The sequence below is a fragment of the Larus michahellis genome, chromosome 5 (genome assembly GCF_964199755.1).
Source record: "Larus michahellis chromosome 5, bLarMic1.1, whole genome shotgun sequence".
Lineage (NCBI taxonomy): Eukaryota > Metazoa > Chordata > Aves > Charadriiformes > Laridae > Larus > Larus michahellis.
This window is the reverse complement of record NC_133900.1, coordinates 32,728,534-32,752,008: the sequence shown is the minus strand read 5'-3', so window position 1 is coordinate 32,752,008 and position 23,475 is coordinate 32,728,534.

Genomic DNA, 23,475 nt, shown 5'->3' with positions numbered 1-23,475 from the left:
AAAGATCAACAGATGTTTTCAGAAGAGCCATGTACTTCAATGGTTACTCACAAAAATTTCCATTAGAGAAGATGGAGCATTAGAAAAAACCGTAACGCAGAAACTCAAAAATAAAAGCTCTGACTTGTTAAGGTTTTCTGGAGGATCCACCAGTCGTAAGGCTAATTGTTCTTATAGTCCATCTGTTGTAGGCTGCTTACGTCTTTGATCAATTATCGATTTAAAACATGGAAGTCTGGAAAAAGCAAGCCAAAGGTCATGATGCTTTCAATAATTCACAGCAACACCTCAGACAAGGTACATGTTAAATTCTCAGCACTAGATTGAAAGTTAATCATATTGCCAATACCAAACATTGAAAATGCAAAATTAATCAGATTTTTTGAAACAGTGTAGATAGATGTGCTAGTTTGGAGCCTCCATTGGTCACTCTCAAATTTTACTATTAAATCACAGGTAATTTTTTAATAAAAGCTGACACTGGAAAGTAACCCCCATATCAAAACACACCACCACTTCTACCACCCTCATGGCAAAGTTACAATGCAGCTGTGAGGGCTTTGCTAAAAGGCAGGGTAAGTACAAAGTACAAATACAAAGTATCCCTTGCAAAATAATGAACATTTTGGGGAGAGGCTGTCTGCAAAATACTCCCAAGGCAAGTTTCAGCCAAGTCAGTATAAAAACATAATTATTGGTTTTAAGTTTGAAGTTGGGTTTATTTTACCCAGTCCTCTTTGGTGTCTACAGGTGCTAAAGACATTTGCCTGATTTTTAAGGTGAACTGTCTAAGCAGTAAATTATTCCAGAGTGCTTTAATCTACAGGATAAATATATGCACTGTGTTTGCACAAAAGCATTAAGGAGTGGAGGCTGAGCAGTCATCAGGCATCTACAGGGTCAAGGTTTTTTCGTAGCAACTGGGAGCAAAGAGTGAAAATGAACATCATTACCACTACTAATGAAGGATGAAGAGCTCAAGCTAGCCATGCGGTAGAACCCTCAGGAAGGATTTCAAAAATTGGCTAATAAAATCTAGTAAGAGTGAAGTTCATGTGGCCTTTCTATATGGGAAGCGAGCTTCCCTTAGAGAGCGCGCTCTCAGAGACATCAGATGGGAGGAAATATCTGGTGCAATACCTTCCCTGCTCGCAGTTTAGCACATGGAGGAGAACAGAGCCTGTGCTTTCACTAATCTCTCATTACATCCGACAAGAAGCACGGATAACCATCAGGGAGAATATTCTGACCTTCATTAGACATTCACAGAGCCCTGAGCTAGAAGCAGCTAACTTTACCAGCATCCTGATAAAAGTCACCTCTTGCACTTGTAGGCAGCCTAGAACAAGCTACCTGATTTCAGAATTCCAAGATTTAATTTGAAACACCTCCTAGGACCCAGGTCAAGAGTGGAATTTGAGAAGAGTTTTACTGCCAAACTAAAGGCACCCAACTAAAATCCCATTTCCAAATAGGTCCGAGTTTTGTGATGCCCGAAATGCAGACTTGGCATTTTGCAAAACACCACACAGGATTTTCTGTCCCTTTTTGTCCATGCCTATTACAGGTTATTAATCTAAACAGCAGTGCATCAAACTCATGTAGTATCTCTACACATCAGATGAGCAATTGGCAAGTTAGCAGACCTCTGAAATTAAGCATCTTAGCTGTACTAAGCAGAACAGGTGCCCTGCTGTGTCCTTCCCCATACTATGGTCCCTGCCAAAGGCTCCGTTCAGGACAGGGTCCCAGCTGGGCTGGGTGCTGTAAAAGCAAAGTCCAAACCTCACAGAAGAGCTCCAGCAAAAGCTTTGAAGGGCTGAAATGGAAGCAGCAAGGAAAGTGAAGTGATCGGAGTGAACCTGGCACGCGTCCTGCTAGACTGCAGGCATCAAACAGGCAGCTCTGAGGACATTTCATTTTAAATTTGGCTTTAATCTATCTGACCCAGTTCCTCCCTTTGTAATTTTCAATTAAGCCTATAAGAAAAAAGAAACACAGTTTTGTTTAAATCACTTAAAGAAAATAAGCCTTTTCTGCTGGTTTGAGCAGCAGACCGCAATAGCATATGTTATGTTCAGGCAAAATACAATATTCTCAGATTCTGAAGCTTCCCGCACATTTCCATGATCAAGAATTTCATCCAGAAAACCCCATCTGCCTCTATAAACAGTAGCAAGACCTGTTCCAATAAGAACACTGGCAGGCGCAGGAGCAGGGAAGTTGCTTGGGCAGTGGGGCCATTAGCACCATTACCCCTGGTTCTGGCTTTCAATGAAGACTGTGAGCATGGCTGGTCTTGTTCTCTCACCTGAACGTGGCCAGGCTGTGCTTGGGTCCTTCATGTGGTCTGCTTGTGCAGTGGCACAGAGAAGGGGCAGATGAAACATTTCTAGCTAGAAGGTCCCAGGGAGGCTTCAGTAGCCTTCATCAACCAGACACAATCCTTCTGATGTGCTGGTCCTAAATTAGAATCCTTTGCTTGGTTGCTTTGAAACTTTCCATAGAGTACAAAGAGGCAGAAGGCACCATTTCCCACTGAGGGATTAGAAGTGACCTCTGCCTACAATGAGGCAAAGCCAGGCTCCTTTTGCTTTTGCTAGGTAAGGATGGCAGCTTGCTTTATTTGAACTTTTCCAAACTGGTCTGCTAGGCCTATGGGAACTACCAGATAAATTCAGGTTGTTGCGGATTTCTCCCAACACCTTCTTGTCTCCCAGCTATAACTTATGGCTTACGTTCAGTTTAGGTGTTCGCCTTTTACAGGCAAGTTCTTGCAATACTGTGTGCTGTACCATATTTTAAATGAGCTAATGCTTAACCACAGAGTTTTAGCAGTTCTCCAAGATGGGGCCAGTGTCTGCAGGGACCTTGCAGAGTCCCTTGCTAAGTGGCTACAAGGGAGATGCACTTAGGGGCACCTAAGGGGCAGATTGGCACCTGTGGAACAGAAGAGACATCTGTTGCGCCCATATTTTAGCAGCACTAATCCATGTCAGGAAGAGCAGGTTTGAAGCCCTCGGGGTTTAAGTCAATCATATTGCAATGCTGTGCACAAGAGGATCGTGGGCGATCTAATGGAGGTCTAGATGGGTCACGTTCATTCAAGGCAGAAGACATTTGGGAATCTTAAGGAGAGCTAAACCCTCGCCAGCCGTGTCTTGCTGCCGTAGGTGGCAAAAGGGAAGAGAGACGAGCTGCAGCTGTCTTGTCTCCGTAGAGGAGCGCAGGGCGCATGTACAGCTCTCAGGGAGCTATTTGAGAGGCTCTGGCTTTGGACACGGGATCAGCGTGCATAACGAGAGGTACGCAAGGACACTCAGAACATACCCACTCTGGGCAAGGCACTGCAGGATAAGACACCCCCCCCCCCCCCAATACCTACATCTCACAACCTTGCTGTACAGCAGCACAGACCCCAGAGACAAAGACCATATCAGACTGTAACTGCATGCATTTCAGCGGAGGCGGTTACCTCCAGCACAGTGCTTTGGCACGGTGGTTACATTGCTTCTATCTCCAGAGCTAGCTTATCTGGTGTTAACTTTAGTATCTCGACACCCTGCTCCCTTGCACGTGTGCTCTTCACTCATAGGAAACCCTGAATTTGCTGCCAATGCAAACAACCACAGGCAGGCACACAAACACGTGGAGTTTATGCAGCTTTTCTCCCTACAGCCTAGGAAAACATGCCACATCATGACTTGCCTTCCACTCTCTTTCCTGAGGAACCCATAGTACCAATATATTTCTTAGCATGCCTTTCATTGTTCAACAGGCCAGCCTAGTGGAGTAAATGCTAGTGTAATAGCATTTAATGCCTACTGTACAGCATTTAGAAGTATTGAGTTTCTGCAGCTCTGAGGTAGAGACATTTATGATCCTTACAGCTCTATGTTGCAAATAGTTTTTGAATATGGTGAAACGCATGCAGAAAGAATTAAAGACCAGCTTATGGCTGCAAAGCCACTGGCAGTTTGGGGAATAACGTAACACATACAAGTCCTCTGAAAGTAACAGGACAGACCAGCTTTTGCCATGGTTTTGATGAGAAAACACATATGTCTTTGTACCGAAATATCCTTTCACTGCTCTTTCAGATCATGGATGTGATCACATTTCATTCATTTCCTTTACAGACCACAGGGTGGCAAAGATTGCTTGGTGCTTGGCATCTGTACAGGGAGAGGACAAACTGCAAAGCTAGGTCCTCAGCACCCAGATGAGGTATAAAGAGCCATATGAAGCACCCACTGCCCTTGAGTGAACAGAAACCACAGCCGCAGCAGCACGCACTCCATCATTTGGATACGCAGGTTATATTCCCTTCCCATGGGAGGTACACAGGGCAAGGAGCAAAATAAAGATTCAGATGCTACAGCAGAGGATGGGCTTCCAGGTGGAGTCCTTAAAAGGCCAGGTCTTCGTGCATTCCAGGTCCCTAGAGCCTAACATGGACCGATGGCACTTCAAGGCCCCGCTGATGATTCACACTGCAAATAAACTTCAGAAGGCAGCAGGTGCTGGCGCTCATCAGAGGATGAAGCGCAATTGTTTTCTAGTGAACAGAGTAATTTGAAAAGTATTTGTGCCATCTTGCCAAAAACACAAACTGTGCCACGTTTATTTTTAGATGCAGATATCCCTCCAGGAAGAAACCACAACCGGTTATGTCACACATAAATCAGAGCTACCTGCTGATACCATCACAGAGCTTACTACAGTGCTTTTTTAAATGGCTAACTACCCAAATCCAAGGCTACATTTTTCCTTGGCACGTGGCAAGCTATGATGCACTATTAGGTACACAAACTTGAATTTACATCTCAAATTCCCTGCTTTCTCAGGGAGCAAAATACTCACTGGGACGGAGGTGTTGGGCAGGGAAGAGAATATGGGGGAGCGGGGCTGCAGCCCTCTCCTCCTCAGCACATTTCTACCCCACAATTTCGGCTCCCCAGGGAATACTTTGTCCTCCCTGCTAGAGTGTAATTATTTCTGGTTTTTTTCAAACATTCCTCCTGCTGGGTGTATAGCACTGTGCAGAAGGGAAGGGAATTGATGTGCTGGCCTCAGGGCTATCAAAGCATGTAGTGCAGGGTCTGTATGAGGGATTTAGGTGTATGGATGCTCAATCCTGTTGCAGCAGTTCTGGGTAGTTGTGCAGCAGGCAAACAGGCAGCTGTCATTAATGTGTGTAGTGGGTTAGCCACTGGAGGGGTGCAAAGGGTGCACTGCCCTGGGCTCATCTGAATTACATCTGGTCATTGCTCAGGTTATTTTTTCTGAGGCTTTTTTTGTTGCAATCTGGTTTGAGTACCGTGCTGTGATGAGCTGTCTTCTGCTCCAGCCACCAGGCTCCAGCTCCTCACCACACTAATGTCTGCATTAAGCTGTATGGCATTATTCACCTCCTGATCCCACACAGCACCGCTGCTCTACACACAAAGGCAACATGCTCCTTCAGGTATCAGCATCCCAGTCAGATTAATAGGATTCATGATGCACAATGGAGTACAAATCATAAAAAAAACCCCAAATATTTTCTGTTATCAGCAACAAAGCTTGTATTACACAACAAACATATGAGTCTTAGAAAAGGATGTGTAAATATATGTGTATACAAACAGAGAAGGGTTATATTGAAAGAAAGAAGTCTCTGCAAGACTTCCTTAATAATATTTTCTTATTCTTCTTGTGTCTCATGCTATGGACAGTACTGGTTATCCGTTGTCTCACATTTCCTGTCTTGAAAGGCTGTTTGACTCTCAGTCCTTTCCAAAAATAATCATATTATTCACGGTGCAAGGTTCTGCAATTACACTTTCACTATTCTCACAAAAAACCCAGCATTTTTCCACATCCTCTTCACTATCTGGAAAATAAGGTCTGCAAATCCAGTGTCAACAAGTACTATTTAACTCACTAAGGCAGTGCACTTTCTGACTACATAACTAATTTTGAATACATCACATATTTTGAATACTTAACCAAAAGAGTAGATGCAAACCCGCATGCATCTGTGAGTAACATTAGGGATTCAAAGTTCTGGTCTAACTCAAATGTTGCTGGGAATTAAGGGCCCTGATGTCATTTTGTTTTCTTGTCCCTCCAAATTTCTATCATCACCCTTGCTTTTTATGTCTAAATAATAAGAAAATTACCATGCAATTACTGCACTGACAAAAACTACTTTGAAAAACTCATACAAGACCCCTTGATATCTGGACAGACAGTGGGCAACAGCCTTACAAAGGCCCCTTCCGACCTTAATTTTCCTACGACGTTTTAACATGTGCACTTATATGCCAACACTTAATATTGCCCTTCTGTATGCCAGTTCATCCAAACAGAAATACCCCCACGGGGCAGACAGGCCTTGGAGGCTGAAATTCCTCTGCTAGATCACCTCCTGTGCCTCGCCAGACTGAGCTCCAAGGAAAGGCGATACGCTGCTCTCTAAATATCACGCAAGCCCCGTCCTCGGGGAGCTCAGCCGCGGTGGCATCTGGGAGGATGGATGCACAGACCTGGCAGCTATTGGGTTGAAATGACCCGCAGAGAGAGATGGGTCCTCCAAATGCCGAGCCTCGCTTTCTCCTTGCACGGCAAGGACCTCAGCCAAGGTGCCACTGTGCATCATCACACCCACTTGCGACGAAATTCTCCAGCATGGGAGGAGATGCTCAGGGTAATGAGCACTGAGCAGGGTCTCGCCAGCTTGCTCTGCCCCCTGCCATCATACACCTCTTGTGCTCACTCTGTGCCTCCCACACACCATGGCTGTCGGTGACCTCTGGACCACGCTTCTGATAGACCCTGGATATCTCTGACTCCCTCAGGTTTCTGAAATTCTTCACCATTTTGCTCCAGCCCATAAAACAACAAAGCACTCCACCTATTGAGAAAAGCAAGAGAGTTACTTCCATCTGTTAAAAGTGACTGTTCCTCCCAGTTTAGCCCTTCTGCAGCGTGACACGGCGAATGATGGGCACCGTTTTCGCGGTGCGTTAAGCTAACGCCATCCTTGTCCTGCTTCCCAACACTGCAAGCAATAAAGCTTTGCATAGTCCCTGTGTTTTCCAAGGCACAGTCCATTTTGGAGGCATAAACGCTAAAAATAGCAAATTCTCATGTTCCAAATATCCACCAGTTTACTACCTGGTCAGCACCCAGGCAGCACCTTGCAGGCAGGCCGGTATGCCTGTACCTATCTCAAACAGCTTCCCACAGCCCCCGCCTGCTGGTGCTTTCCTCCTCTTGGGTATGCGTACATGTATGCACCCACGTGGGGACTTCTTTGGCATACAACATCATTTGGTAAGCTATGAATTTGCAGTGGAGATGCAGTTTCTCTACCACAAATTGTATGCTGCTCCAGAGATGCTTAGTGTTAAGATTAAAGAGCTATATCATTTTAGTTAAGTTTAAGATTTTTATTCTCATTTAAATGAAAATATATATTCCCTACTGAGCATTCTGGAAATGGTAATACTAATCCCTGCTCAACGCCAGAAGCAAATCCATCTGATATTCGTAATATATAGGTAGCATTAGGAACCCCCAGATTGACACGTCTTTACAAATTCCCATTTTGTTTTTCTCCTCAATGACATTAGCCTTGAGGAGGCGCAGCTGTTGATACCATGACCCACAGATACTGAAAGCTATTTAAATATAGTCCAGACGAAGTACTTGCTAGAACTACAACTAGGCTCTGGGCTTTCTTTTTTGTTGTCTGCCCCTCACCTCTCCACACCAGGTTTTTTCTTTCTTCCGTCATTCCTTCCTCAGTACTTTTAGTTCCTATCTACCCTGTAATTACCTTTTCGCTAGCTTGTCTGGCTCCTGCCCATTTGCTTGCAAGTTTGATGGTGCATGTCCTATGCTGGAAGAAAACAACTGAGCCTTCCCTTGCCCTCACGTGCCCCCCCAGCTCACAACCTGCTTCCAGCACCCAAGCCCCCCGAACCGAGCTGGAGCGTTGCATCAGTGCCTGGGGCTGCTCTCATCCATCTTCGCTCTGCTGACATTAGGGAAACACATCTCCAGAGCATTGTTTCTGCCTGTTTCCTCAGAAAGCTTCAGTGACTTAAAGGCTCTTTCCCCATGTGGTATCTCAAAGGCTTTTTGTTAAATCTCAAAGCACAAATCAATTTTACATAGTTTTTCTACCAACAGTTTCAGAATTAGATATATTTTATCTAACCTAAAGTACCAAGGAACAAAATATTTTTCTGATTCTTAGTTAAAAAAAAAGTATGCCATTGCCTGCATTTTTCTTTCAGTAACAATTTTTCTCCTTCACTACTGTTTCAAGTGGAAGTGGTAAAAGCATTTAAAACACCGTGAAGGAGTTGGTCAAAAAGTTAAAAAAGTAAGAAAAAGGAGCGTGTTTGGAAAAGCAGTTTCTGTCCTCACTTCCTCTCATGCTACTCTTATTTTCTTAGCACCACGGAAATGCCCAAAGGCTTTGGTTTTGTTGTTTTGTGCTGTGTATCCACACAAGCCAAGGAGAACACCTCACTCTTGGTTTCAAAAGGCCTGGCCTCAAGCAACAGAACCAGTGGGAAGACACTTGGAAGAAAGTATTTCAATGCAAAAAAAATGTCTCCATGTTTTTCAGCTAGGGGAAAAGACTGATTTTTAAAGCTAAAATTAGAAACTAGAAGAGGTAAAAATGTTAGCATCTTTTTTTAAAAGCAAAAGAAGTATTTTACTGTAAAACTGTGACTGAGATGAAAAGTCCTTTTGATTCCAGTTCCTCCTGCTCTTTCTCTTCAAACATGTGACCCTTCAGCCAACTCAACTCCACAGGGCTGCCGGAGGAAAAACTCCTGGGCTCCCTCTGTAGGTGCCAACCCGGCCAACCTTTCCCGGGGAGCAAGGGAAAGAGAGAGGCTCCTGCAAGCCCTGCTGACCAGCGGGACGCAATGTGGAGAATCCCTTGCTGGCACCCGCTCGCTGCTCTTTCCTGGACGCCCTCTTGAAATGCCTGTCAGGTTGTTTCTTCTAAGAAAATTTATGCACGAGAGCAAGAAAGTAATGCATTTCCCCCTCCTCGGCAAAGATGGTGCTTGTGCCGTTTTTGATGAATGACTTATAGTGTCTTGACTCGAAAGGTACGATTTATCCTGCCTTCAGGGAGAAGGTAGAGGCATAGCCTGGTGCAAACAGGGTTGCTCACCCTTCATTAAAAAGGCAAACCAGAAGTCTCTGGCTAATCCCCAAGACATGGATGCGACCCTCTGAACTTCTCACTCTTTCCGCCCACCTCCCACAGCCTGAAGCAAGGCAGCTCAGAGGTCTGGATGCAAAGTCAAGAACAGCATCAGCCACATCATGTATGCTGGGGCTGCAGTATGCATTCTTTATTTTCTCCTCCTGCTCACAAGATACCGGGATGAGGCAGGGATGTTGCAATATGATAACTGCACAAAGAGCACAACTGCTAGCTGAAATCCCATCTGTCTTTCTCTCCTCGTTAAAAAATAAAACAAAAAAAATCCAGACTAGGTGATGAGAAAAACTGGGCAACTCTGTGGCTATTGGACAAAGCCCTGCCAAGAAGGACAGTTCCATTTTTCCACTCCTTCACATATCCTGTGCTAACTCCAGTTGTAAAAATTTAAATCTGGTCTTTAAATTTAGGTGACAGACCACCTTCATGGCTCATCTGGACAGCTGCAAGGTTACCCCAAGTGGAAGGGAGGGGTTCAGATCAAACTGTTTAGTAGATGAGCGTTTAGGTATCGCCTGGAAGAGTTTCAGGGCTTTTTCATACCCTCCACAGAAATTACAAACTGTAACTGCTACCTCTACTCTCTGTCCACTCCATATAACTATTTTATTATTTTATTCCATATAACTATATTTAAATTATATTCAGGATTACTCACAAAACCATAAGTGCCTTCATTTGTGCATACGCTATTTTTCCTTCTCGTTAACTTCACCCCCAAAAGGAGCTCAGAGAGCAGAAATTAAAATACCATTCTCCAACTTGCGTGCGCAGAAGTCAGTGCAAAAACAAAGGGATGACTGACTCCTGAAATTTTGGATTCAGCTTCATAATTGAAGGACCAGAAGAAGTTTTAGCTTTTTCAAAAAATAATTACCTTCACCAAAAATAGCCTCTCTTCTTTTCTTGCACTGTGTAGTTGCTCAACTAAATTAACAGAAACAACCAAACAAATTTAGTGATGTTGGAGGGGAGAGTGTTAGACTTCTAGTTGATAAAAAAAGAACCAGCCTCCTGAATTCTTGTGTTTGACAGTTCTGATGTTGAAACTTTTCTCCAAAATAAAACCATAGTGCTTTATATTCACCACCCTCAGGGACGCTTCTGGAGATTTAAAGCCGAACACTGCATTATTTCTTCTCCTCTAACTCTGTTATAAGTTTTACACATGTTTTCCTATGTAGAGACTCCTAAAGTAGTCCTAGAATTTTAAAAAAGCTATTCCAAGTCCCTCATGTATATCATAATGGAAAAAGATGCCGTTTTTTTTTTCTGGAAAAATTAAACAAAATAAGATGAGAAGCTCGGCACACGTGCACCGTGCACCTTATTTGTTTAAACTTTCCTATGCTACCAATCTTTTCATACCCTGAACCTGCCAAGTGTGAAAAACAGCATCCACGTGGCCAAAAGCAGAGTACTCTCTGCTTAAGCCCCCCTACCCTGGCCACGACCACCACCATCTCCCCCTCCAGCAGCCCATGACCTCCCTCTGAGGCTGACTGCCACTGGTTTTCCTACTCAGCCCCCAGTGTGCACTTCAGAAGTGGAAGCGGGTGAAGCAGGACTGCCTCAACCTGCAGTCTATGAAACCTGGAGGGGAGCTGGCTTGCGCCCAAAAACTAAATAGCTACATTATCAGGCCTGTGAAGCCTTAGGCTCTCCTGCAATGCAAAGATGCTATAGGAGCAACAAGCCTAACAGTTCACGTCTATCATGGCATCGCTCAAAATCACACTGTCATTAAGGAAAAGAGGTTTGCCCCAAGTTTATACCAACTTCCCTCAACCTATATGCAGGCACAAAGTCCCAAGGTGAGAGTTCAGCAATGGAAGAAGTCATGGTGTCAGAAAGCAGCCCCAAATCCTCCTTTCCACCATGGAGACCCATTGCTAAATCATATTTGTTCCATACTCAGACCTCTCAGTGACAAGAATGATTTATAGCTGTCTAGCAGTATTTATACCACAGCGACCACTGCAGTATCTGGGGAGTGCGGTATAAATACAGACCGAGTGATAGCCAGGGAAGCCCAAAGAGTGGGCGAGGAGGGCAAGTGGCCAAAGCAGCTGAGAGACGTGCTGATTCAGTGCATCTCCTTCAGCTGTCCTCAGCAGCGGGTTGCCACAGAGTGGAGGTCGGAAAGGTTAAAAGAAATAATTTTTCTTTTTTCCCTGCTTTAACAGCCTGTTTCTCACTCTTTGCTTGAGCCCACAAGGTTCTTTATTTGAGTATCTGATGACAGCACTTTGTGTTATTATATAAAGTATAATAAACACATTACTATTTCTCCTAAAGTGATGATTTGGCTCATGCCCTCCAGCCTGCAGCACTCAGCAGATGAGGTTGGAGTTGTCATCCCTGTCTTACAGATGGGGAAATACATACAAAGGGAAACTGCATTGTCCCAGCAGGCCAGTGGCTGTGCCAGAAATAGAGGAGAGGTTCATATTCTCACCCCAAAATCCAGCCACAGGGGTTTTAAAATGGCAACTTGAAACATATTCCTCTTTAAACATGAGGGAAATGGAAATGGTTGCTTTTCTGGATGTGCATCTCTCAGTCATATGCTTAGTTTCTTCCCAGCACACATTAAAGGCAAGTATTTTCAGCTGACTCTGAATAGGGTCTTTTGGCAGTGAAATCGGTGAGAATTTGAAATACGAGCTTTGCATGTTGACTTCTTTCTTCTCTATAAATAAATTACAGTTCTCTATTCCCAAATGAAACCTTTGAAATAAAATATAAGCGGGGAAGAATCCCTCATAGAAATGGGATTCGCCACGGGGTTTTGCAAGCACATAGCTGGCTTAGGGGAGCTGGACCATTTGGTCTAGCAATGCTTGAGTAGCCCTCCTTGCCAGAGAAGGAAGGGCACTTTGTTCTATTTTTTCCACCCAGGATACTGTATATTTTTCTGAAGAAATGTGAGGGATGCAGCAGCCTACCTACTTGCTATGATTCCTACCAGAACAGTTTCTTTTCTGACTCCACCACTCTGCAGGGAGCTGGACTTCTCAGCAGCACCCCAGCACACAGATTAAATACTCTGCAACTACTTTTCATCACGCCTTCAGAGCCCCTCGCATATCCAGAAAGGCTAGAGTGAACTGTTCTCAAGGGTAAGACTGTATTTGGGAGGGTGAGATCAGATTTGGGAGTCCCTTTTCACCTGCAGCAGTGGAAATCGAGGAGTACATGGGACTGCAATTACAGTGCAAAACTTATCTACTGTTTATGGAATTGTTACCATTTGGCTACTAATTTGGGCTATTTCACGTAATCGCAGAATGGTTTAGGTTGGAAGGGACCTTAAAGACCATCTAGTTCCACTCCCCCTGCCATGGGCAGGGACACCTTCCAATAGAGCGGGCTGCTCAAAGCCCCATCCAGCCTGGCCTTGAACACTTCCAGGGATGGGGCATACGTACATAATACATGCATTATATTTCTCCCATTTACATGGATTGATCTCACAAAAATACCACCTGTGCCTATAAAGCACGGGATGGGCAACCTGTTCCAGTGTCTCACCATCCTCATAGTGAAAAATTCCTGCTTGATATCTAATCTAAATCTCCCGTCTTCCAATTTGAAGCCATCACCCCTCGTCCTATCACTACTTGCCCTTGTAAAAAGTCCCTCTTCAACTTTCTTCTAGGCCACCTTCAGATATTGGAAGGCCGCTATAAGGTCTCCCTGAAGCTTTCTCTTCTCCAGGCTGAACAGCCCCAACTCTCTCAGCCTGTCTTCATAGGAGAGGTGCTCCAGCCCTCTTATCATCATCGTGGCCCTCCTCTGGACCTGCTCCAACAGGTCAATGTCCTTCTTGTGCTGAGGACTCAAAAGCTGGAGACAGTACTCCAGGTGGGGTCTCACCAGAGCAGAGTAGAGGGGCAGAATCACCTCCCTCCACCTGCTAGCCACGCTTCTTTTGATGCAGCCCAGGATACAGTTGGCTTTCTGGGCTGCAAGTGTGCATTGCTGGCTCATGTTGAGCTTCTCATTCACCAACATGCCCAAGTCCTTCCCCTCAGGGCTGCTCTCAATCCGTTCTCCACCCAGGCTGTATTTGTGTTTGGGATGCAGGTGCAAGACCTTGCGCTTGGCCTGGTTGAAATTCATGAAGTCGGCATAGGCCCACCTCTCAAGTCTGTCAAGGTCCCTCTGGATGGCATCTCTCCCCTCCAGCGTGTTGACCATGCCACACAATTTTGTGTTGTTGGCAAACTTGCTGAGGGTGCACTCAATCCCAGTGTCCATGTCGCTGACAAAGATGTTAAACAGCACTGGTCCCAGTACCAGCCCCTGAGGAATGCCACTGTTTTCTACTTGAATATTGAGCCATTGACTGCAGCTCTTTGAGGGCAGCCATTCAGCCAGTTCCTTATCTACTGAGTGGTCCATCCATCAAATCCTCTTCTCCTCAATTTAGAGACCAGGATGTCATGTGGGACGGTGTCAAACCTTTGCATAAGTCCAGGTAGATGATGTCTGTTGCTCTCCCCTTATCCACCAATGCTGTAGCACCATCATAGAAGGCCACCAAATGTCAGGCACAACTTGCCCTTCGTGAAGCCATGTGTGCTGTTACCGATCACCTCCTCATTTTCTAGGCACCTTAGCAGGGTTTCCAGGAGGATCTGACCATGATTTTTCCAGGCACAGAAGGGAGACTGACTGGCCTGTAGTTGCCCTTGTCTTCCTCTTTTTCCCTTTTTGAAAATGGGCGTTACATTTCCCCTTTTCCAGTCAGTGGAAACTTTACCAGACTGCCACGACTTTTCAAATATAATGGAAAGTGGCTTAGCAACTTCATCCGCCAGTTCCCTCAGGACTTTCTGCTTTTACAGAAGAAACATTCAACTCTGGTATTGCTGGAAAGCACTATAATGACTACTCATCTCTTTACACAGCGACTCGCTCAGACGGGCATATGGACACTACTTCTCATGAACAGCATTTTTCAAGCTGTGCCTCCTGGCTTGATTCACTTAACAGCCTGGCTGAGGACCCTCTCTCCCTGCTAATTTGTCACTCCAAACTCTTTAGTAGAGGATCACCAAGGCAGGCAAAATCAAGCCCTGCTTTATGTGAGACCCTTGCTTCTCAGCATACAAACAGTGGGAAAGCTTTTGGGAAGAGCTCTCTGACAGATACCTTCTTAGATTGCTTCTCTGATTAAGCTGCCACAGTGCCAACTTGCTTTGTTTTGGTTTCATCACTATGCGTACTCAATACTATTCTGCAAATACAGGATATCTTTCCAAAATATCTCAGCCCTAGTCATCTTCTCCCGATTTTTGCATCAGGCTCCAAAGGCAATTTTCACAGCAACTTTGCTGTTGGATGCTACTTCTTTGTAAGGATAAAAAACTGTAGTAAGAAAAATCTATGTATCAGCCTGGCAATAGAAGGGCTTCCTGAAGCCAGGGGTTTTGATCTTGAAAGATCTGATGCAGCCTTTATTTTCCTTGCAGTTTTCCTTGTGCACACTCCTGTAGATAAGGATCTGCTCTGTATTGGTCTGAAGGACCTGACAGTACCCACTGTAACAGGAATGTGCCAGCTCCTCCTGGTTAAGATTTCCTCTTTCCTCCCCTGCTGCTGTTACTCACCAGTGGCATATGTTTGTGCTTGGACATGCCTGACACAGCTCTGCTTCAATGTATTGTATTTCTATACTTTTCTAATATTAAAAAAAATGAAATTTAAGAGCAGGACAGAAAAATAAGGTGTCTTCTGGTGTCAGGCTGTTTAATTTTTTACACTCCCTGTACTTCAGATCCTAAAGGAAGCTTTCAGTACTTAACTACATGCTGGTAGCACAGAGCAGACAGTCGAGCCTGCTCCCCACAATGCGAAGCAGCACAAAAATGTGAGCAGAACCTATTGCTTATAACCCCCCAAATCAGTTTTCACCTTGAATCCCAAACAAGCAAAGGCTTGTTTTTCAAAGTGCTAACAGGGGCTGTTGTTGCCTAGGCTATTTCTTGGAACCATGATAGCAGACAAAGAATCAAAGTGACATTTGCCTTCTTGGCATCAATTAAACTGCCCCCACCTCCGCCCCCGCATCTGACTCCACAGGTTTTTTTCTGGAGATGCTGAGTGTGATCACTATTTGTGCACTGGTGAGACATCTCCAAGGTATGCTGGATGTGCAGCTCTCCTTTGACAAATGTGATTATGAACATGCATCTGTTATTAAAATGGATTTTTACCACTTGCAAAATATACCACAGATTAAATGCTGTTCAGCTTCTCAGAGTTATATTTTTTGTGACAGATTGAATAAATTGCTATAAATTCTTTGCCTCCAGCTTTGCCAGAAACTTTGACACAACTTGCAACCAATACAGAAGTCAAAATAATTCTCACTACCTGAAACAGATAAACATTTTGCTCTATTCTGAGATCTCTACATCATTTGTGCATTTTTTATTCAGAATGGTTTTGTTCAACGGACTTGCCTTTTACGGAGCTTCAATTTATTTCTCTCAGCCTCAGGACTGCTATTAAACCTACACTAAAATAACTATACGTTTCAGCAGCATTTCCTAAACAACTGAGCTTCATTTTGGCAGCTTAAAAATAGTTTCAATCTCATTAATACTTTTCATTGCCATACCATTTCCTTCCCAGAAGCCAGTGAACTTTCATTAGTGATTCAGAAAGGGATTTGCTTGTAGAAGCACCTGGGTTCTGCTCCCAGCTGCAGTACGGGTTGCTTGGCCTTACCAAACCACGCAGCTCATCCGGACTTCTATGTATCTCCAATATTTGGTGTGATTTTGTGCACAGTTTTGAACCACACCACAAGCATGAAAGCTCACAGATCTCTGTCTGGCACTGGCACACCCTGTGAAACCCTCAGATGGCACGTTTCTGGGTCTATCAAATAAAACAGCACCATTTATGTGGCCAAGTACCACGGGCCCCTACAGCTCTGGAGGGAGCCTCTTTGCTTCTGTGTATGTTTGTTGCTTATATTAGAGAGTGACTTGTATCTGGCTCTCAGGACTGCGAGGATGATTCCCATGGGCAGGATCATATGGTCCCTACAGAAATATGGCAGGGAAGTCTTCTGCTTAGTATATGAAGCTCCTGTGCTTTTTTGTAGTAACTTAGACATGTGCGATATATAATTTTTACACCAGTTAGTAAATGCTTTCTGTGGGTATAGTGTATTTACTTTGGCCAGCACTGGCTGAAGTGACAATCTGGTTTTTTTAAGGCTGCAAAGGTCTGCGTTACTACAGACAAGAAATGTAGTTTAAATAACTAACATTTCCTGGATGTAAGTGGGGTTTTTTTTGCTTTCATGCATGATTACACTTCTCAACAGATTACAGACCATGGGGGTTTGTTTTATTCCACCTCTGGCAAACAGACTCCTGGACTGTCAAATGCTTTCAAAGCAAGGAAGAAGTTAATTAAATTTTAATGTTCATATAATGTTCATAAAAATAACGATGTTGAGACCTAGCACCTCATGAACAACTTCTCTCAAACTTAGCATTTCCTGGGAGCCCACACATAATCCAGTCCCCCCTCCAACCCATGTCATGCACTAAATGTAAAAATTGTAGAAATGCTAAGAAATGAAGGTGGCCAACAAGAAGTTCCAAATTCTGATTCCAGGTATTACATCTTAGAGTCTGTGAGGACTGGGAAAGAAAGCAGATTCATTGACTGAATACATGCACAAATAGAATTTCTCAGCTCAGAGAGGAGATTCTTAACTTCCTGAAACCAAATCAGGCCATAATAACAATACAACCCCCGTGTTTCTAAGAGTCTCCTCCATTTTCTTTACAGTATCAGGTCTTTGTCTCAAATCTCGATTTCCTTAATTCTTCCACTTCAACCAGAAAAATCCTCACTGGTTTATTCTCGGGTCATAGGCAAAACCTCTCTTTCTTCAATTATGACCTATATTTCAGTCATCTGTATTGCAGGATACAACTGTCTATTAATTAATTTTGCCTATCTGCAATGAAATTAGATCAGTGACTATACTTGGAGCACATCCACAGTGCTGACAAGGTCTGAGGTCTACCAACTTTGCAACAGATAAACACGAGTGAGCCCTGTTCTGCCGTAAGGTAATGTAATCAAAGACAATAACCACTATTCTGCAAACAAGCCATGCGATATTCCTTTCTTGCACAGCTAATTGTCTTCAGTTTAGCCAAGGGGAAAAACATTCTTTTGCTGCAAAGTGAAACCACTACACGAAAGCTGTATTTTGTTCCAAAGAGAGCTGGACCACTACGCCAAAGTCATGCCGGCAAGGACAGATCAAAACCAAAATCCCCAGCCCCTCACTACCTTACTTGTTTATGTCAGTCAGTTTGGAGATTTTTAACATTTGAGTTATGTTTATTTGAACTGGTTTTCAAGGTCTAATTATAACATGTGAAGCAGAGTGAGATTGCAGCTATGAGAGTTGGCATATAAATAAGAGGACTTGACGGGCTGACTGATATGTTGGCACAGACCAGACATGTATGTCACGTGGAAGCCCAGTGCAGCTGTTGTAGTCCATGGTACAATAAATAGCTATGGGGAAGCGGCAGGGTCATGCAGGATTTTTTAATACCACCTACTGTGCTACTTGGCTGAATGCACTCGCCTTGCAAAAAAAACGGACAATATCTGCAGTTTAAACACAGAAAAGTGATGGTCCTGGCAGAACAAGGCTGGTGCATTTTGAAGGCTCTGGAGGAGAACATAGCATGGTTGCCTGCCTCCCCTGCCCTGTCCTCTTTTCACGCAGTCCTCTCCAAAGCTACCCTAAGCATGACTTTCCACTCAGCAAAACCAACAGAGCACGTGCTCTCACCTCTTCGGGCTGGGAGAGCGCAGCATGCACAGAAACACGTGCAACCTCTCCTCCCTCCTCTTTGCAGGAGAGATCCACTGCAACCGCCCTGTAATGGGCACGCAAGGATCACTCCTGGTAGCACTCGCAGATGAATGTCCCAGGTAAGACTAGGCTTCTGGAGAGGATCTCTATTTATAACGCAGACCCTGCTAGATGGCTGCTCTTGGGTGTTAATGTGACAAAGTATTGGTTTTTAGAGTCGCTGAAATGCCTCAACACGGAATGAAAGATGAAACCGCTGCTGGCTTGCAAATGGTCATTCATGCCATGTGCCGGTAAGAGAAGAAGCCATCAATACCAGGCATTCACAGCGCACTGAACACCAATTAAACCGATTAGGTCCATGAAATACTAACTATAAAGCACCTGAGCTGTTTCTAAGGCTAGGTTCTTATCCTTTTTAGAAAAAATTGTCCTGCCACAGGGCATTTGTGGCTTTAAATTAGCAACTGGCAATGAACTGAACTTGTGACAAGGCCCTGGAAAATGTCTGGCATCCGTAATTCCAGCAAGATGCCTTCTGGGTTTCTATTACACAGATGTGAGCAGCATATTAACCCACGTTTCCCCAGCAAGGAAAAGAAACTACAATTGCAATCATTGTCCTCAGAAAGTAATTGACATCCCCTTTTTGACCCAGATTCTCAGTATCCTGCTTATGCAGAAATGGTGCCATAAACCACAAAATGATACATTCAAATGTTTTCAGAGCTACTGATGTAACATAATTTTATTTGGGTAAGGTAATTTTTCTCCCTAGCTCCTTTCTACTCAGATCTCAGTGTTACTTATAAAGTTTTTCCCTGTATCCATAAATAGTTGCATAAAATAACAGGGCTATCAAATTTGATAGTGTACGCATATATTTCGTTATTTGAACCTAGACTTTGAAGCTGCAAAATGCCTAAGTGGCAAATTTCCAAATGGGAAAAAAAAAAAGAGGAAAAGAAAAGATTTATGTAAATGAGCATTAATAAGATCACACAAGAAACCGAGTTTCAGAAAACAGCAAGTAAAACTATTCTCAGCTTTTTTTCCTAACCTCCTTTCTAGTTTAAAAAGTTCCATTCTGTATTTTAAGACACATTTACCTAAGCCTAAAAGGATATGCTGTATCTCCATCAACTCTGTCGTGTATAATTGGACACCAGTGTCTGTGTTCAGTTACGCACTGGATGCACTAACAGTCCCTAGCTTAAGCCCATCAGATAGGTATTGTAACCCCAGGTGTGATCTGAACTCAAGCCTGTGGTCAGGTGGGAGCCGTAACTCATTACAGATGTGGAGCTGGGACCCTGGGCTGTGCTGCAGGACAGAGCTATGGGTTGCCTTCACAAGCAAACCATAGGGGAGCAGGAATCCCTGGTGGAACTCCAGGTATGAGGACGTTCAAGTCTCCAACTCTGATGTTGCTCCCTACCCCAGATAGCTATAGCACAGACCCAGATTCGGGGGAGTCCAGAGAGCCTCCTCCTCTCTACATCTTCAATTACCGGGTAGTCACAGTGCACAGACTTGCCAGCCAGGCATGATGCCTCTTGGACAGAGACCTGACGGCCAGCAGGTCACTTGGCTCAAGGCACCACATGGCCCACAAGAAGAGCTGCCTGGCTCTATCCACACCCCTCACCCAGGCCTTTGGCAACAAGACCCGCTGTCCTCCACCTCCCCATGCACACCGCCACTAACAGCCCATGAAACTCATATTTTCTTATCTAAAGATAATTCCTAGATGTTTGGGTTTATTTCTTGAGATTATCTTGCGATTTGGCTAGATAGAAAAAGCTTTTCTAACACACCCCGTCTATTTAGAGAGAACAACATTGCTCTAAGGTGGGAAGTTTTAAATAGACTTTGGCTGTGTCTGAGGAGACCTGAAAAACATGTTGAAGGCCTTGAGTACATGCACATATTAAAGAGTGGATTGAGAAAGTTCCTAGAAAGTTTTCCTTGTAGAATTGAAACTGGGAACGTGTAATCTTCATGTCATTATCCACATTGTTAAATCTGTGAAAACAGAACAGCTGTGCAATAACACAGCTGTTCTAACTAGAAGCATTTAATCTCTCACTATCATCTCGAAATATACATGCTCCAGCTCTTGATTAGGTACATGGCAAGCAAGGACTAGAAAAAATTAACAAGTATCAAGGGAAACTTCCTGTACTGATTTCCATGTCCCTGATTAAGTTCACAAATCAGGAAAAAATCCCCTTTTACTTACCCCTAAAGGGGCAGCGAATTTCCTACAACTGAATAAACAAGAGGAGAAAGTGTTATGTGGTTAGAATTGCTAACTACGTTCGATCCCAAAAGTCACATCTTTAAGAGTATGGGGAATGTAAGTTTTTTTACTAAGGGCAGAGTTAAGAGATTTAAAAAGCTGAATTATTAAATGAATATCTCTGGGATCCCATAAGTGATCATATCCGTGCGTGACATGGCAGGAAACTCTACAAAGGCTTGGGAGGACATGGCTGTTGCATCTCTTGCCGTAGCTAGGTGGAGATGTGGTCCTAATCCAAGTCTGGTCAGTCTTTCTGAATGGATTGCAGACAACGTAGGGTTAGCTGGCAAGTTTTGAAAACGTGTTGACTATGGAAATTTGGAACACATTAAATATACGTGCCTCAGGTGCCTCAAAATCTGGAAAGAATGCTTATCACTATGCTGATATCCACTATGTCAGGTGTTTTCCAAAAAAAAGTTTTCAATAAACAGTCCAAGACAATCTGTGACATGTTCAGAAGGGAAGAATCAGGTTAATTGCAGAAGATTACATTAGTGCGTATACCGTGTGTGAACACAGCGGAAGGATTTCTTTAGTTGCTTTTGTGGGTTTCATGGTATCCCCTGGGATGACATCCAAGTGTAATAGGGATTAGATGTCTTGGACCCTGCAAAATTGCCAGATGCAATTACCTTAAAAGGAAAAAATTAATTGGCAGCTCTGCGTTGCATAGGAAACCTGCACTCTACAGGTGACCACTTTGCTCCAGGGGAGACTGACTTTTCCTGCTTGCTGCTGAGTGAAGCTGTGAAGCTGCCGAGGGCTCTCCATCGCAGCGTGCCTACAGTCACACACTGCTGCTTGGTGCTGTGACAAACCCTGTCCCGCAGCTCCAAACCTGCAATGAGCTACAGCTCCCATCCCAATAGCATTAACGATGGCTTTGTGATATTTCCATTCCTTTCAAGTTCGTTTGCATGAAGCCACTCCCTTTATGGTTTTTTTGGGTGGTTCACAGCTATCGGTAATCTATTCAGATTATTAGAAAGTGAGGTGAAATGGTAAAAGGAAAGAAAATGAAGTTTCAATTATTTCCTGCCAAGTTCTGTCAAGTAACTGGAGTTACTTAATTACACTTTTGCAGCAATAGTGTCTCTTTATGAGCTTTATTAGCTGCGCGGCTATCCAAGCCAAATTCTCCGTTATTACATTAATATATTGTGAAATCCAAGTACAAAATTACACCTATCTGAAAAAAATTAAAACTATTTCAAATAGTTTTAAGCAATTGCTATGTAAAAAACTTGAAAACCTGGAAGAACTACGGTGATCCTGGGAACTGACCACTTGCAGGACACACACGATATAACCTCACCTAGCGATTCCACAGTTTCTGCCCAGACACAGGCACATCATCTTCAAATCCACTGTTCTAAAAGAAGACACCTGCTAGTCTGAGAGACCTGGCAGTCGCAAGGTGAAGCATCCATTGGAGTTTAAAGTCTGCTGGTAATTATGGCATTCCGTAATAGCCTAGGTGTGACACGGAAGACAATGGATAATTACATACGTATCAATCATTATTGGCCTTCCCCTTCCCGTTTTGCTGACCATAGTTTTCCTTCTGTTTAATCATGATCTGAAATTAAAACAATGGGGTTTGGTTTGGGCTTTTTTTCATGAGATGGGGCAATTACTCAAGTAAGACTTCAAGATTATTCTTTTTAACTCAGCAGTGCTCTGGTCTGAGCAGCGAGCCCTAGAGCACTGCTGCTATCTACAGGTCTGCTCTGTGCAGTGCTAAAACCAGACATGAAACCAAGTCCTGCAACAGAGATGCTTATGTTTGGGGAAGGGACCAAAACCCTGACATTAAAGTATGTTGGCTTTTGGGAAACGCAAGCTGGCAATCTGTAGCCTTCCTGTCCTGTGGCTAATGCATGTTAAAAAAACAAAATCAAGCAGACTTCATTACAGGGAAGGTTGATCCGTGCTGCACGAGAGTACAATTTCTGCTTTTTTTTTTTTTTTCTGCAAACGAAGAGGAAACATTGCACTCTCAGGTGCAGAGTAAGGGGAAGCATCTGCTCCCAGATGGGAACCCTCTCCCACCACAATGCACTGGTGGTATGAAAGGGCTGGAAACCACCTTTCAGCCTGCAATGTTGAACTTTTAAGACAACTTGTGATGTAACTAGAATCCACTAAAATTTAGTTGTGGCTCTTTGTTGCCTGGAATTTACTTAATTTTTCTTTCTCTGCTTTTCCCTCTGTAACCCAGAAATTTCGATAACCGCTTTTCTGCGTCTTTCAATAACACAGATAAACAAGATAACCTGGGTTCAGCACTGCTGAAAACAAACACCGCAGCTTTCAGAAGAGGAGAACAATAACAAATAAATCTATACAGCAAATACAAGCAAAATGTGGAGATGTCAACAGAAATACACCAAAGGTTGTAGATTTCAGGATCGGTTTACCAAAGACAGTGTCAGATCACAAGCTTTCAATAAGCAGTAGAGGAAGAGACAAACTCAGAAAGAATAATATTTTTTTTCCTAATAAAAAATAAAATAAAACAAATATTTTTTCCTAATAAGGAAAAAGAAATAGCTTATTTGTGAAATCTGTATCTGAACGTTTGGCTGCCAAGACAAACAGTCAAGTACAGGAGCAGAGCACTTTGCAGCCAGGGAAAGCGCAATTACAGGCTCAAACAGCAGGACAGTCTGATCTGACATATGGAAACTCTGCGAAGCTTTTCCCGTTCGGGAGGCTAGAAAAGCTCTTCCAAAATTGATTCCCCAAGACCATCAGGAGCAGCAGGCTTTTAATGAGCCTGTGCCAAATAAGCCTTAGCTCCACACTGAGCGTGCTGTCCATTATGATTGCTTATGAGAAAATAATGGCTGTTCGGGCCTCCTTAATTATCAGTTCTTCTGGAAACTACTTATTTCCAGTACTGGATACCGGATGAAAACTTCAGTGTGTGTGACAGGAAAATAGCCCTTTATTCCTCTTTTACATTGGAGTCCTGCCTTTTTGCCAAAGAAGTTTGTTAAAGAATTTGCCAGACCTGTACCAATTACTGCCCATGAAGTGCTGGGGAATACA